Raw genomic sequence first — 17,447 nt, forward strand, 5'->3', positions numbered from 1 at the left:
ACCTAGATGTAAGTTTTTATGTGTGCTACTATTACATATATATGCGTTTTACTCACTATGGCGCTCACCCTGTTTCCTTTGGATATATATATATATATATATATATATATATATGTATATATACTAGGGGTGAGCGGGTTCGGATTTCAGAAATCCGAGCCCCCCCGATCCGAGTCAGGCTCGACTTTTCCCGCCTGACTCGGATCTGAAATCGAGGCAAAACGTCATCATCCCGCCTTCCGAGTCTCGCGGGTTTTGGATCCTATATAAGGTACCCGCGTCGGCGCCATTTTCTCACTCGGCTGTGGACAGTGAAGAGGGAGGGTGGGAGTTAGGGCTGTGTAGTGTAGTGTAGTGCTGCTGTTGTCCACTACTTCAAAGTCCATAGGGGCTGGCTGTGTTGTGCTGTGCTGCTGTTGTTAATAGGGGCTGTATCCACTACTTCAAAGTCCATAGGGGCTGGCTGGACTGTGTTGTGCAGTCAGTTCTCCATAGGGGCTGTGTCCACTCCAAAGTCCTGTGCAGTGTCCCAGTCCTAAAGGGGTGCTGTAGTGTTGTCCAGGGGGTGCTCTGTCCATCAGGGGTGCTCCCCCCAAGTGCTAAAAAAATAATATATTTTCAGTGTTTGTGAATTGTGTGCGCAGTAGACGCACGTGCATCAACAAAGTAGTGCCAAGCGTGCGCCTGTGTCATAAGTAAAGGGCCGGCTGGCTTGACCGTTAAAGGGTGCTGTAACCCCCGAAAGTACACTCCAGTCCAAACCAAAAAAAAATTATTTTCTGTGTTTGTGAATTGTGTGCGCAGTAGCCGCACGTGCATCAACAAAGTAGTGCCAAGCGTGCGCCTGTGTCATAAGTAAAGGGCCGGCTGGCTTGACCGTTAAGGGTGCTGTAACCCCCGAAAGTACACTCCAGTCCAAACCAAAAAAAAAATGATTTTCTGTGTTTGTGAATTGTGTGCGCAGTAGCCGCACGTGCATCAACAAAGTAGTGCCAAGCGTGCGCCTGTGTCATAAGTAAAGGGTTGGCTGGCTTGACTGTTAAGGGTGCTGTAACCCCCGAAAGTACACTCCAGTCCAAACCAAAAAAAAAATGATTTTCTGTGTTTGTGAATTGTGTGCGCAGTAGCCGCACGTGCATCAACAAAGTAGTGCCAAGCGTGCGCCTGTGTCATAAGTAAAGGGCCGGCTGGCTTGACCGTTAAAGGGTGCTGTAACCCCCGAAAGTACACTCCAGTCCAAACCAAAAAAAAATTATTTTCTGTGTTTGTGAATTGTGTGCGCAGTAGCCGCACGTGCATCAACAAAGTAGTGCCAAGCGTGCGCCTGTGTCATAAGTAAAGGGCCGGCTGGCTTGACCGTTAAAGGGTGCTGTAACCCCCGAAAGTACACTCCAGTCCAAACCAAAAAAAAATTATTTTCTGTGTTTGTGAATTGTGTGCGCAGTAGCCGCACGTGCATCAACAAAGTAGTGCCAAGCGTGCGCCTGTGTCATAAGTAAAGGGCCGGCTGGCTTGACCGTTAAAGGGTGCTGTAACCCCCAAAGTACACTCCAGTCCAAACCAAAAAAAAAATTATTTTCTGTGTTTGTGAATTGTGTGCGCAGTAGCCGCACGTGCATCAACAAAGTAGTGCCAAGCGTGCGCCTGTGTCATAAGTAAAGGGCCGGCTGGCTTGACCGTTAAAGGGTGCTGTAACCCCCGAAGTACACTCCAGTCCAAACCAAAAAAAAAATTATTTTCTGTGTTTGTGAATTGTGTGCGCAGTAGCCGCACGTGCATCAACAAAGTAGTGCCAAGCGTGCGCCTGTGTCATAAGTAAAGGGCCGGCTGGCTTGACCGTTAAAGGGTGCTGTAAGCCCCGAAAGCACACTCCAATCCAAACCAAAAAAAATTATTTTCTGTGTTTGTGAATTGTGTGCGCAGTAGCCGCACGTGCATCAACAAAGTAGTGCCAAGCGTGCGCCTGTGTCATAAGTAAAGGGCCGGCTGGCTTGACCGTTAAAGGGTGCTGTAACCCCCGAAAGTACACTCCAGTCCAAACCAAAAAAAAATTATTTTCTGTGTTTGTGAATTGTGTGCGCAGTAGCCGCACGTGCATCAACAAAGTAGTGCCAAGCGTGCGCCTGTGTCATAAGTAAAGGGCCGGCTGGCTTGACCGTTAAAGGGTGCTGTAACCCCCAAAGTACACTCCAGTCCAAACCAAAAAAAAAAATATTTTCTGTGTTTGTGAATTGTGTGCGCAGTAGCCGCACGTGCATCAACAAAGTAGTGCCAAGCGTGCGCCTGTGTCATAAGTAAAGGGCCGGCTGGCTTGACCGTTAAGGGTGCTGTAACCCCCGAAAGTACACTCCAGTTCAAATCCAAAAAAAAATTATTTTCTGTGTTTGTGAATTGTGTGCGCAGTAGCCGCACGTGCATCAACAAAGTAGTGCCAAGAGTGCGCCTGTGTCATATGTAAAGGGCCGGCTGGCTTGACCATTAAAGGGTGCTGTAACCCCCAAAGTACACTCCAGTCCAAACTAAAAAAAAAATTATTTTCTGTGTTTGTGAATTGTGTGCGCAGTAGCCGCACGTGCATCAACAAAGTAGTGCCAAGCGTGCGCCTGTGTCATAAGTAAAGGGCCGGCTGGCTTGACCGTTAAAGGGTGCTGTAACCCCCGAAAGTACACTCCAGTCCAAACCAAAAAAATATTATTTTCTGTGTTTGTGAATTGTGTGCGCAGTAGCCGCACGTGCATCAACAAAGTAGTGCCAAGCGTGCGCCTGTGTCATAAGTAAAGGGCCGGCTGGCTTGACCGTTAAAGGGTGCTGTAACCCCCGAAAGTACACTCCAGTCCAAACCAAAAAAAAATTATTTTCCGTGTTTGTGAATTGTGTGCGCAGTAGCCGCACGTGCATCAACAAAGTAGTGCCAAGCGTGCGCCTGTGTCATAAGTAAAGGGCCGGCTGGCTTGACCGTTAAAGGGTGCTTTAACCCCCAAAGTACACTCCAGTCCAAACCAAAAAAAAAATTATTTTCTGTGTTTGTGAATTGTGTGCGCAGTAGCCGCACGTGCATCAACAAAGTAGTGCCAAGCGTGCGCCTGTGTCATAAGTAAAGGGCCGGCTGGCTTGACCGTTAAAGGGTGCTGTAACCCCCAAAGAAAACTCCAGTCCAAACCAAAAAAAAAATTATTTTCTGTGTTTGTGAATTGTGTGCGCAGTAGCCGCACGTGCATCAACAAAGTAGTGCCAAGCGTGCGCCTGTGTCATAAGTAAAGGGTCGGCTGGCTGGACCGTCAAAGGGTGCTGTAACCCCCGAAAGTACACTCCAATCCAAAAAAAAATTATTTTCTGTGTTTGTGAATTGTGTGCGCAGTAGCCGCACGTGCATCAACAAAGTAGTGCCAAGAGTGCGCCTGTGTCATATGTAAAGGGCCGGCTGGCTTGACCATTAAAGGGTGCTGTAACCCCCAAAGTACACTCCAGTCCAAACCAAAAAAAAAATTATTTTCTGTGTTTGTGAATTGTGTGCGCAGTAGCCGCACGTGCATCAACAAAGTAGTGCCAAGCGTGCGCCTGTGTCATAAGTAAAGGGCCGGCTGGCTTGACCGTTAAAGGGTGCTGTAACCCCCGAAAGTACACTCCAGTCCAAACCAAAAAAATATTATTTTCTGTGTTTGTGAATTGTGTGCGCAGTAGCCGCACGTGCATCAACAAAGTAGTGCCAAGCGTGCGCCTGTGTCATAAGTAAAGGGCCGGCTGGCTTGACCGTTAAAGGGTGCTTTAACCCCCAAAGTACACTCCAGTCCAAACCAAAAAAAAAATTATTTTCTGTGTTTGTGAATTGTGTGCGCAGTAGCCGCACGTGCATCAACAAAGTAGTGCCAAGCGTGCGCCTGTGTCATAAGTAAAGGGCCGGCTGGCTTGACCGTTAAAGGGTGCTGTAACCCCCAAAGAAAACTCCAGTCCAAACCAAAAAAAAAATTATTTTCTGTGTTTGTGAATTGTGTGCGCAGTAGCCGCACGTGCATCAACAAAGTAGTGCCAAGCGTGCGCCTGTGTCATAAGTAAAGGGCCGGCTGGCTTGACCGTTAAAGGGTGCTGTAACCCCCGAAAGTACACTCCAATCCAAAAAAAAATTATTTTCTGTGTTTGTGAATTGTGTGCGCAGTAGCCGCACGTGCATCAACAAAGTAGTGCCAAGCGTGCGCCTGTGTCATAAGTAAAGGGACGGCTGGCTTGACCGTTAAGGGTGCTGTAACACCCGAAAGTACACTCCAGTCCAAACCAAAAAAAAAATTATTTTCTGTGTTTGTGAATTGTGTGCGCAGTAGCCGCACGTGCATCAACAAAGTAGTGCCAAGCGTGCGCCTGTGTCATAAGTAAAGGGCCGGCTGGCTTGACCGTTAAGGGTGCTGTAACCCCCGAAAGTACACTCCAGTCCAAACCAAAAAAAAAATAATTTTCTGTGTTTGTGAATTGTGTGCGCAGTAGCCGCACGTGCATCAACAAAGTAGTGCCAAGCGTGCGCCTGTGTCATAAGTAAAGGGACGGCTGGCTTGACCGTTAAGGGTGCTGTAACACCCGAAAGTACACTCCAGTCCAAACCAAAAAAAAAATTATTTTCTGTGTTTGTGAATTGTGTGCGCAGTAGCCGCACGTGCATCAACAAAGTAGTGCCAAGCGTGCGCCTGTGTCATAAGTAAAGGGCCGGCTGGCTTGACCGTTAAAGGGTGCTTTAACCCCCAAAGTACACTCCAGTCCAAACCAAAAAAAAAATTATTTTCTGTGTTTGTGAATTGTGTGCGCAGTAGCCGCACGTGCATCAACAAAGTAGTGCCAAGCGTGCGCCTGTGTCATAAGTAAAGGGCCGGCTGGCTTGACCGTTAAAGGGTGCTGTAACCCCCAAAGAAAACTCCAGTCCAAACCAAAAAAAAAATTATTTTCTGTGTTTGTGAATTGTGTGCGCAGTAGCCGCACGTGCATCAACAAAGTAGTGCCAAGCGTGCGCCTGTGTCATAAGTAAAGGGCCGGCTGGCTTGACCGTTAAAGGGTGCTGTAACCCCCGAAAGTACACTCCAATCCAAAAAAAAAAAATTATTTTCTGTGTTTGTGAATTGTGTGCGCAGTAGCCGCACGTGCATCAACAAAGTAGTGCCAAGCGTGCGCCTGTGTCATAAGTAAAGGGACGGCTGGCTTGACCGTTAAGGGTGCTGTAACACCCGAAAGTACACTCCAGTCCAAACCAAAAAAAAAATTATTTTCTGTGTTTGTGAATTGTGTGCGCAGTAGCCGCACGTGCATCAACAAAGTAGTGCCAAGCGTGCGCCTGTGTCATAAGTAAAGGGCCGGCTGGCTTGACCGTTAAAGGGTGCTGTAACCCCCAAAGAAAACTCCAGTCCAAACCAAAAAAAAAATTATTTTCTGTGTTTGTGAATTGTGTGCGCAGTAGCCGCACGTGCATCAACAAAGTAGTGCCAAGCGTGCGCCTGTGTCATAAGTAAAGGGCCGGCTGGCTTGACCGTTAAAGGGTGCTGTAACCCCCGAAAGTACACTCCAATCCAAAAAAAAATTATTTTCTGTGTTTGTGAATTGTGTGCGCAGTAGCCGCACGTGCATCAACAAAGTAGTGCCAAGCGTGCGCCTGTGTCATAAGTAAAGGGACGGCTGGCTTGACCGTTAAGGGTGCTGTAACACCCGAAAGTACACTCCAGTCCAAACCAAAAAAAAAATTATTTTCTGTGTTTGTGAATTGTGTGCGCAGTAGCCGCACGTGCATCAACAAAGTAGTGCCAAGCGTGCGCCTGTGTCATAAGTAAAGGGCCGGCTGGCTTGACCGTTAAGGGTGCTGTAACCCCCGAAAGTACACTCCAGTCCAAACCAAAAAAAAAATTATTTTCTGTGTTTGTGAATTGTGTGCACAGTAGCCGCACGTGCATCAACAAAGTAGTGCCAAGCGTGCGCCTGTGTCATAAGTAAAGGGCCGGCTGGCTTGACCGTTAAGGGTGCTGTAACCCCCGAAAGTACACTCCAGTCCAAACCCCAAAAAAAATTATTTTCTGTGTTTGTGAATTGTGTGCGCAGTAGCCGCACGTGCATCAACAAAGTAGTGCCAAGAGTGCGCCTGTGTCATAAGTAAAGGGCCGGCTGGCTTGACCGTTAAAGGGTGCTGTAACCCCCAAAGTACACTCCAGTCCAAACCAAAAAAAAATTATTTTCTGTGTTTGTGAATTGTGTGCGCAGTAGCCGCACGTGCATCAACAAAGTAGTGCCAAGCGTGCGCCTGTGTCATAAGTAAAGGGCCGGCTGGCTTGACCGTTAAAGGGTGCTGTAACCCCCAAAGTACACTCCAGTCCAAACCAAAAAAAAAATTATTTTCTGTGTTTGTGAATTGTGTGCGCAGTAGCCGCACGTGCATCAACAAAGTAGTGCCAAGCGTGCGCCTGTGTCATAAGTAAAGGGCCGGCTGGCTTGACCGTTAAAGGGTGCTGTAACCCCCAAAGTACACTCCAGTCCAAACCAAAAAAAAAATTATTTTCTGTGTTTGTGAATTGTGTGCGCAGTAGCCGCACGTGCATCAACAAAGTAGTGCCAAGCGTGCGCCTGTGTCATAAGTAAAGGGTCGGCTGGCTGGACCGTCAAAGGGTGCTGTAACCCCCGAAAGTACACTCCAATCCAAAAAAAAATTATTTTCTGTGTTTGTGAATTGTGTGCGCAGTAGCCGCACGTGCATCAACAAAGTAGTGCCAAGAGTGCGCCTGTGTCATATGTAAAGGGCCGGCTGGCTTGACCATTAAAGGGTGCTGTAACCCCCAAAGTACACTCCAGTCCAAACCAAAAAAAAAATTATTTTCTGTGTTTGTGAATTGTGTGCGCAGTAGCCGCACGTGCATCAACAAAGTAGTGCCAAGCGTGCGCCTGTGTCATAAGTAAAGGGCCGGCTGGCTTGACCGTTAAAGGGTGCTGTAACCCCCGAAAGTACACTCCAGTCCAAACCAAAAAAATATTATTTTCTGTGTTTGTGAATTGTGTGCGCAGTAGCCGCACGTGCATCAACAAAGTAGTGCCAAGCGTGCGCCTGTGTCATAAGTAAAGGGCCGGCTGGCTTGACCGTTAAAGGGTGCTTTAACCCCCAAAGTACACTCCAGTCCAAACCAAAAAAAAAATTATTTTCTGTGTTTGTGAATTGTGTGCGCAGTAGCCGCACGTGCATCAACAAAGTAGTGCCAAGCGTGCGCCTGTGTCATAAGTAAAGGGCCGGCTGGCTTGACCGTTAAAGGGTGCTGTAACCCCCAAAGAAAACTCCAGTCCAAACCAAAAAAAAAATTATTTTCTGTGTTTGTGAATTGTGTGCGCAGTAGCCGCACGTGCATCAACAAAGTAGTGCCAAGCGTGCGCCTGTGTCATAAGTAAAGGGCCGGCTGGCTTGACCGTTAAAGGGTGCTGTAACCCCCGAAAGTACACTCCAATCCAAAAAAAAATTATTTTCTGTGTTTGTGAATTGTGTGCGCAGTAGCCGCACGTGCATCAACAAAGTAGTGCCAAGCGTGCGCCTGTGTCATAAGTAAAGGGACGGCTGGCTTGACCGTTAAGGGTGCTGTAACACCCGAAAGTACACTCCAGTCCAAACCAAAAAAAAAAATATTTTCTGTGTTTGTGAATTGTGTGCGCAGTAGCCGCACGTGCATCAACAAAGTAGTGCCAAGCGTGCGCCTGTGTCATAAGTAAAGGGCCGGCTGGCTTGACCGTTAAGGGTGCTGTAACCCCCGAAAGTACACTCCAGTCCAAACCAAAAAAAAAATTATTTTCTGTGTTTGTGAATTGTGTGCACAGTAGCCGCACGTGCATCAACAAAGTAGTGCCAAGCGTGCGCCTGTGTCATAAGTAAAGGGCCGGCTGGCTTGACCGTTAAGGGTGCTGTAACCCCCGAAAGTACACTCCAGTCCAAACCCCCAAAAAAATTATTTTCTGTGTTTGTGAATTGTGTGCGCAGTAGCCGCACGTGCATCAACAAAGTAGTGCCAAGAGTGCGCCTGTGTCATAAGTAAAGGGCCGGCTGGCTTGACCGTTAAAGGGTGCTGTAACCCCCAAAGTACACTCCAGTCCAAACCAAAAAAAAATTATTTTCTGTGTTTGTGAATTGTGTGCGCAGTAGCCGCACGTGCATCAACAAAGTAGTGCCAAGCGTGCGCCTGTGTCATAAGTAAAGGGCCGGCTGGCTTGACCGTTAAAGGGTGCTGTAACCCCCAAAGTACACTCCAGTCCAAACCAAAAAAAAAATTATTTTCTGTGTTTGTGAATTGTGTGCGCAGTAGCCGCACGTGCATCAACAAAGTAGTGCCAAGCGTGCGCCTGTGTCATAAGTAAAGGGCCGGCTGGCTTGACCGTTAAAGGGTGCTGTAACCCCCAAAGAAAACTCCAGTCCAAACCAAAAAAAAAATTATTTTCTGTGTTTGTGAATTGTGTGCGTAGTAGCCGCACGTGCATCAACAAAGTAGTGCCAAGCGTGCGCCTGTGTCATAAGTAAAGGGCCGGCTGGCTTGACCGTTAAAGGGTGCTGTAACCCCCGAAAGTACACTCCAATCCAAACCAAAAAAAAATTATTTTCTGTGTTTGTGAATTGTGTGCGCAGTAGCCGCTCGTGCATCAACAAAGTAGTGCCAAGCGTGCGCCTGTGTCATGAGTAAAGGGCCGGCTGGCTTGACCGTTAAGGGTGCTGTAACCCCCGAAAGTACACTCCAGTCCAAACCAAAAAAAAAAATATTTTCTGTGTTTGTGAATTGTGTGCGCAGTAGCCGCACGTGCATCAACAAAGTAGCGCCAAGCGTGCGCCTGTGTCATAAGTAAAGGGCCGGCTGGCTTGACCGTTAAGGGTGCTGTAACCCCCGAAAGTACACTCCAGTCCAAACCAAAAAAAAAATTATTTTCTGTGTTTGTGAATTGTGTGCGCAGTAGCCGCACGTGCATCAACAAAGTAGTGCCAAGCGTGCGCCTGTGTCATAAGTAAAGGGCCGGCTGGCTTGACCGTTAAGGGTGCTGTAACCCCCGAAAGTACACTCCAGTCCAAACCAAAAAAAAAATTATTTTCTGTGTTTGTGAATTGTGTGCGCAGTAGCCGCACGTGCATCAACAAAGTAGTGCCAAGCGTGCGCCTGTGTCACAAGTAAAGGGCCGGCTGGCTTGACCGTTAAAGGGTGCTGTAACCCCCGAAAGTACACTCCAGTCCAAACCAAAAAAAAATTATTTTCTGTGTTTGTGAATTGTGTGCGCAGTAGCCGCACGTGCATCAACAAAGTAGTGCCAAGCGTGCGCCTGTGTCATAAGTAAAGGGCCGGCTGGCTTGACCGTTAAAGGGTGCTGTAACCCCCAAAGTACACTCCAGTCCAAACCAAAAAAAAAAATTATTTTCTGTGTTTGTGAATTGTGTGCGCAGTAGCCGCACGTGCATCAACAAAGTAGTGCCAAGCGTGCGCCTGTGTCATAAGTAAAGGGCCGGCTGGCTTGACCGTTAAGGGTGCTGTAACCCCCGAAAGTACACTCCAGTCCAAACCAAAAAAAAATTATTTTCTGTGTTTGTGAATTGTGTGCGCAGTAGCCGCACGTGCATCAACAAAGTAGTGCCAAGCGTGCGCCTGTGTCATAAGTAAAGGGCCGGCTGGCTTGACCGTTAAGGGTGCTGTAACCCCCGAAAGTACACTCCAGTCCAAACCAAAAAAAAATTATTTTCTGTGTTTGTGAATTGTGTGCGCAGTAGCCGCACGTGCATCAACAAAGTAGTGCCAAGCGTGCGCCTGTGTCATAAGTAAAGGGCCGGCTGGCTTGACCGTTAAGGGTGCTGTAACCCCCGAAAGTACACTCCAGTCCAAACCAAAAAAAAAATTATTTTCTGTGTTTAGCCGCACGTATATATCAAATCGATATAACATAAATGGAGGACCAAACTTTCTCCGATAAAAATAAAATACAGAAAGATCAAGAACCACTTCCTCCTAGTGCTGAAGCTGCTGCCACTAGTCATGACATAGACGATAACATGCCATCAACGTCGTCTGCCAAGGCCGATGCCCAATGTCATAGTAGAGGGCACAGACAATCCCAAATGGCAAAGTTCAGGAAAATGACCTTGAAAAAGACATTTAAATCAGCTGAAGAGAAACGTAAACTTGCCAATATGCCATTTACAACACGGAGTGGCAAGGAACGGCTAAGGTCGATCCCTAGTATGTTCATGACTAGTGGTTCAGCTTCACATGACGATGGAAGCCCTCCTCCCACTAAAAAAATCAAAAGAGTTAAGCTGGCAAAAGCACAGCGAAGAACTGTGCTTTCTAAGAAGATATCACAAATCCCCAAGGAGAGTCCAAGTGTGGTGGTGGTTGCGATGCCTGACCTTCCCAGCACTGGACGGGAAGAGGTGGCTCTTTCCACCATTTGCACGCCCCCTGCAAGTGCTGAAAGGAGCACCCACAGTCCACTTGCTGATATGCAAATTGAAGATGTCACTGTTGAAGTACAACAGGATGAGGATACTGGTGTAGCTGGCGCTGAGGAGGAAGTTGGCGAGGAGGATTCTGATGGTGATGTGGTTTGTTTAAATCAGGCTCCGGGGGAGACAGTTGTTGTCCGTGGGATGAAAAAGCCCATCACGGTCATGCCTGGGCAGAAGACCAAACATTCCACCTCTTTGGTCTGGCAATATTTCTATCCAAATCCGGACAACAACTGTCTTGCCATATGTACCATATGTAAAGGTGTAATATGTAGGGGTAGGGACGTCAACCACCTAGGAACATCCTCCCTTATACGGCACCTGCAGCGCGTTCATAAAAAGTTACTGTCAAGTTCAGAAACTTTGGCTAAGACCGTAAGCAGTCCACCTAAATCCCGTTGTCCTGTTGTATCCAAGCGCCTGCAAACCACACCGTCAACTCCCTCCTCGTCAATTTTCTCCTTAGTCAGGATCGGAAGTAGTCCTGCAGGCCATGTCACTGGCATGACTGACTCTCCTATCCGGGATTCCTCTGGAGGATCCTGCATTGCTACGCCTACTGCTGCCGCTGCTGCTGCTGCTGGGAGTCGTTCATCATCCCAGAGAGGAAGTAGGAACACCACTACTTTTACTAAACAATTGACCCTCCAACAGTCCTTAGCGAGGAGGATGAAGTACGACAGCAGTCATCCTGAAGCAAAACGTATAACTGAGGCCTTGACTGCTATGTTGGTGTTAGACGTGCGTCCGGTATCCGCCATTAGTGCAGTGGGATTTAGACAATTGATGGAGGTAGTGTGTCCCCGGTTCCAAATCCCGTCTAGATTCCACTTCACTAGGCAGGCGATACCGAGACTGTACAGAAACGTCAGAAAAAGTGTCCTCAGTGTCCTGAAAAATGCCGTTGTACACAATGTCCACTTAACCACGGACATGTGGACAAGTGGAACAGGGCAGACTAAGGACTATATGACTGTAACAGCCCACTGGGTAGATGTATCACCTTACGCAGCAACAGCAGCAGCGTCACCAGTAGCAGCATCTCAGAAACGCCAGCTCGTTACAAGGCAGGCTACGCTGTGTATCACCGGTTTCAGTAAGAGGCACACCGCCGACAACCTCTTAGAGAAACTGAGGGAAATCATCGCCCAGTGGCTTACCCCACTTAGACTCTCCTGGGGATTTGTGATATCTGACAACGCCACCAATATTGTGCGGGCATTACATCTGGGCAAATTCCAGCACGTCCCATGTTTTGCTCACACAATAAACTTGGTGGTGCAGAATTTTCTGAAAAGCGACAGGGGCGTGCAGGAGACGCTTTGGGTGGCCCGAAAAATTTCTGCCCACTTTCGCCATTCAGCGACTGCGTGCCGAAGACTGGAGCGCCAGCAAACACTCTTGAACCTGCCCCGCCATCACCTGAAGCAAGAGGTTGTGACGCGGTGGAACTCAACCCTCTATATGCTTCAGAGGATGGAGGAGCAGCAAAAGGCCATACAAGCCTATACATCCACCTATGACATAGGCAAAGGAGGGGGTATGCACCTGACTCAAGCGCAGTGGAGAATGATTTCCGTGTTGTGCAAGGTTCTCCAGCCCTTCGAACTTGCCACACGTGAAGTCAGTTCAGACACTGCCAGCTTGAGTCAGGTCATTCCCCTCATCAGGCTTTTGCAGAAGCAGCTGGAGAAAGTGAAGGAGGAGCTAAGACGGAGCGATTCCGCTCAGCATGTGGGACTTGTGGATGAAGCCCTTCATTCGCTTTGCCAGGATTCCAGGGTGGTCAATCTGTTGAAATCAGACCACTACATTTTGGCCACCGTGCTTGATCCTAGGTTTAAAGCCTATGTGGTGTCTCTCTTTCCGGCCGACACAAGCCTGCAGAGGTGCAAAGACCTGCTGGTGAACACACTGTCAGCTGAAGCGGAACGTGACACGTCAACGGCTCCTTCTTCATTTTCTCCCGCAACTGGGGCTGCCAGGAAAAAACTTAGGTATCCTAAGCAACCCGCTGGCGGTGATGCAGGGCAGGCAGGACCAAGTTTGGACATCTGGTCCGGACTGAAGGACCTGGCAACAATTTCTGACATGTCTACAGTCACTGCATATGATACTGTCACCATTGACAGAATGGTGGAGGATTACATCGGTGACAGCATCCAAGTAGGCATGTCAGACAGTCCATACCTGTACTGGCAGGAAAAAGAGGCAATTTGGAGGCCCCTGTACAAGCTGGCTCTATTTTACCTGAGTTGCCCCCCCTCCAGTGTGTACTCCGAAAGAGTGTTTAGTGCAGCCGGGAACCTTGTCAGCGAAAGGGGTAGGAGGTTGCTTCCACAGAATGTGGAGAAGATGATGTTCATCAAAATGAATTATCAGCTCTTCCAGGGAGACCAGCCTCCAGAAGGTACAGAGGGACCTGTGGTGGTGGATTCAAGTGGGGACGAGTTAATACTTTGTGAGGATGAGGATGTACACACTGAAGAGGGTGAGGAATCGGTGGATGAGGAGGATGAGGATGACATCTTGCCTCCGTACAGCCAGTTTGTGCAGGGACACATTAATTGCCAGCTTGTTTTGTGGGGGCCCAAACGAACCAATCATTTCAGCCACAGTTGTGTGGCAGACCCTGGCGCTGAAATGATTGATTTGTTAAAGTGTGCATGTCCTGTTTATACAACATAAGGGTGGGTGGGAGGTCCCAAGGACAATTCCATCTTGCACTTCTTTTTTTTCTTTGCATTATGTACAGTTTGGGGCCTAGTTTTTCTAACTGCCATCCTGTCTGCCACTGCAGTGTCACTCCTAGATGGGTCACGTGTTTGTGCCGCCCACTCGTGTCGCTTAGCATAGTCATCCAGCTACCTCGGTGCAACCTTTGGGACATAAAAACACTATTGTGAGGTGTGAGGTGTTCAGAATAGACTGGAAATGAGTGGAAATTAAGGTTATTGAGGTTAATAATAGCATAGGAGCAGAGAAACCAACAAATTCTGTGATTTTAGCTGTTTTTATGCTTTTTTTAAAAAAAATACAGATCCAAAACACAAAACCCAGAACCCAAAACACGGAAGGGTGGTTTTGGCAAAACCAATCCAGATCCAAAACACGAAGAAAGATCCAGATCCAAAACCAAAACACAAAAAGTGGCCGGTGCACACCCCTAATATATACACACACATATATATATATATATACACACACTCAAGGAAAGGTGGGTCGGCACTCAGATACTTTAGGAACGAGGCGAACAGCCCGTAAAGGTAATCATTTTAGTCATCTTTAATCACTTCATCCTGAAGTGATTATAGATCACCGAAACGTTGACCTATACAGGTGGTTTTCCTCCCATATTTACTTCAGTGTCTATCAGCTTTTAGGAGGGCAACATGAAATCTTGTGTTCAGATTTGGTTGATAGATAGATAGATAGATAGATAGATAGATAGATAGATAGACGCACAGACCCTGCGTTTTGATTTTGGTTCTAATTCATCATCATATTTTGGTTTGTCAAAACAACCCTAAAATGTTTTGCTTTGGATTCGGTTTTGGATCCCTTAAAAGTCAATAAAAACAGTTATATTATGTAATTAGGACCTGTTTACTTGCAACCCAAAACCCAAGTTCGTTTTTTAAATCTTTCTTCTGAACTGACAGCAGACCTGAGCAGGGACTCGGTTCCACTCAGAACTCCAAAGTGATTCCATACTGGGACTTGATTTGACTTGGAAACCCCCAAGTTTGGGTGTGTTTGTATTTCAGGAAAACCGAACCGCACATCTGTAATATACATATACTTTATAAGCAGCAAAGCTGTTTTTAGGTATGGTCTTGACCAAGCAGTACAGTGCTATATTGTTTTACCTTGTCTTGATAGTCTTGTCTTGCCCTCATCTGTGATACTTTGCATCATTTTACCTTTTCCTAAGGTCCCATTTATCATTAAATATTTCCTGCTTATTCCCCAAAAACACCCATTTTCAGGGGAAACCCACAAATATTTAGTATCACTTAAATATATTATGGAGGGTTCGTAGATATCTCTGATATCTGCTATTGTCCCTTAATTTCCACCAACAGCCGCAACCCCTCATGCGATGCTGTCAGATTTACCAAGTTCTGGAATGCAAAGCTTTCCGGAGCTTGGTCCCCACAGCTCACGCCATCTGAAGATGGTGTAATCCACTGTAGCCTATGGGCTACATATCGCATAACTAGCAATTAACTAACAATTGCCGCCACACATGTGGTCAGTGAAGAGATAGCTGATGCGGTAACTTCACTCCCAGCAAACCGCAGGGATGGGCTCTTTTTGGAGCCCCTGTCACTGCATGTGCCTTTTTTATACATCCGGGTGGTATGATCGCATCCTGCAATGCAATCATGGGCACTAATATCGCTAATAAATGGGCCCTCAAATGAGTGTTATGGAAGTAGGTGTGGAGTGATCTTTGTGTAGGTGTGGAGTAGGGGTGAGCGGGTTCGGATTTCTGAAATCCGAACCCCCCCGATCCGAGTCCGATCCGAGTCAGGCTCGACTTTTCCCGCCTGACTCGGATCTGAAATCGAGGCAAAACGTCATCATCCCGCCTTCCGAGTCTCGCGGGTTTTGGATCCTATATAAGGTACCCGCGTCGGCGCAATTTTCTCACTCGGCTGTGGACAGTGAAGAGGGAGGGTGGGAGTTAGGGCTGTGTAGTGTAGTGTAGTACTGCTGTTGTCCACTACTTCAAAGTCCATAGGGGCTGGCTGTGTTGTGCTGCTGTTGTTAATAGGGGCTTTGTCCACTACTTCAAAGTCCATAGGGGCTGGCTGGACTGTGTTGTGCAGTCAGTTCTCCATAGGGGCTGTGTCCACTCCAAAGTCCTGTGCAGTGTCCCAGTCCTAAAGGGGTGCTGTAGTGTTGTCCAGGGGGTGCTCTGTCCATCAGGGGTGCTCCCCCCAAGTGCTAAAAAAATAATATATTTTCTGTGTTTGTGAATTGTGTGCGCAGAAGCTGCACGTGCATCAACAAAGTAGTGCCAAGCGTGCGCCTGTGTCATAAGTAAAGGGCCGGCTGGCTTGACCGTTAAAGGGTGCTGTAACCCCCAAAGTACACTCCAGTCCAAACCCCAAAAAATATTATTTTCTGTGTTTGTGAATTGTGTGCGCAGTAGCCGCACGTGCATCAACAAAGTAGTGCCAAGCGTGTGCCTGTGTCATAAGTAAAGGGCCGGCTGGCTTGACCGTTAAAGGGTGCTGTATCCCCCGAAAGTACACTCCAGTCCAAACCAAAAAAAAAATTATTTTCTGTGTTTGTGAATTGTGTGCGCAGTAGCCGCACGTGCATCAACAAAGTAGTGCCAAGCGTGCGCCTGTGTCATAAGTAAAGGGCCGGCTGGCTTGACCGTTAAAGGGTGCTGTATCCCCCGAAAGTACACTCCAGTCCAAACCAAAAAAAAAATTATTTTTTTGTGTTTGTGAATTGTGTGCGCAGTAGCCGCACGTGCATCAACAAAGTAGTGCCAAGCGTGCGTCTGTGTCATAAGTAAAGGGCCAGCTGGCTTGACCGTTAAAGGGTGCTGTAACCCCCAAAGTACACTCCAGTCCAAACCCAAAAAAATATTATTTTCTGTGTTTGTGAATTGTGTGCGCAGTAGCCGCACGTGCATCAACAAAGTAGTGCCAAGCGTGCGCCTGTGTCATAAGTAAAGGGCCGGCTGGCTTGACCGTTAAAGGGTGCTGTAACCCCCGAAAGTACACTCCAGTCCAAACCAAAAAAAAAATTATTTTCTGTGTTTGTGAATTGTGTGCGCAGTAGCCGCACGTGCATCAACAAAGTAGTGCCAAGCGTGCGCCTGTGTCATAAGTAAAGGGCCGGCTGGCTTGACCGTTAAAGGGTGCTGTAACCCCCAAAGTACACTCCAGTCCAAACCCAAAAAAATATTATTTTCTGTGTTTGTGAATTGTGTGCGCAGTAGCCGCACGTGCATCAACAAAGTAGTGCCAAGCGTGCGCCTGTGTCATAAGTAAAGGGCCAGCTGGCTTGACCGTTAAAGGGTGCTGTAACCCCCGAAAGTACACTCCAGTCCAAACCAAAAAAAAAATTATTTTCTGTGTTTGTGAATTGTGTGCGCAGTAGCCGCACGTGCATCAACAAAGTAGTGCCAAGCGTGGGCCTGTGTCATAAGTAAAGGGCCGGCTGGCTTGACCGTTAAAGGGTGCTGTATCCCCCGAAAGTACACTCCAGTCCAAACCAAAAAAAAAATTATTTTCTGTGTTTGTGAATTGTGTGCGCAGTAGCCGCACGTGCATCAACAAAGTAGTGCCAAGCGTGCGCCTGTGTCATAAGTAAAGGGCCGGCTGGCTTGACCGTTAAAGGGTGCTGTAACCCCCAAAGTACACTCCAGTCCAAACCCCCAAAAAAATTATTTTCTGTGTTTGTGAATTGTGTGCGCAGTAGCCGCACGTGCATCAACAAAGTAGTGCCAAGCGTGCGCCTGTGTCATAAGTAAAGGGCCGGCTGGCTTGACCGTTAAGGGTGCTGTAACCCCCGAAAGTACACTCCAGTCCAAACCCAAAAAAATATTATTTTCTGTGTTTGTGAATTGTGTGCGCAGTAGCCGCACGTGCATCAACAAAGTAGTGCCAAGCGTGCGCCTGTGTCATAAGTAAAGGGCCGGCTGGCTTGACCGTTAAGGGTGCTGTAACCTCCGAAAGTACACTCCAGTCCAAACCGAAAAAAAAATTATTTTCTGTGTTTGTGAATTGTGTGCGCAGTAGCCGCACGTGCATCAACAAAGTAGTGCCAAGCATGCGCCTGTGTCATAAGTAAAGGGCCGGCTGGCTTGACCGTTAAGGGTGCTGTAACCCCCGAAAGTACACTCCAGTCCAAACCCAAAAAAATATTATTTTCTGTGTTTGTGAATTGTGTGCGCAGTAGCCGCACGTGCATCAACAAAGTAGTGCCAAGCGTGCGCCTGTGTCAGAAG

Source organism: Taudactylus pleione, unplaced genomic scaffold (assembly GCF_031769625.1).
Source record: "Taudactylus pleione unplaced genomic scaffold, aTauple2 ptg000439l, whole genome shotgun sequence".
Classification (NCBI taxonomy): Eukaryota; Metazoa; Chordata; class Amphibia; order Anura; family Myobatrachidae; genus Taudactylus; species Taudactylus pleione.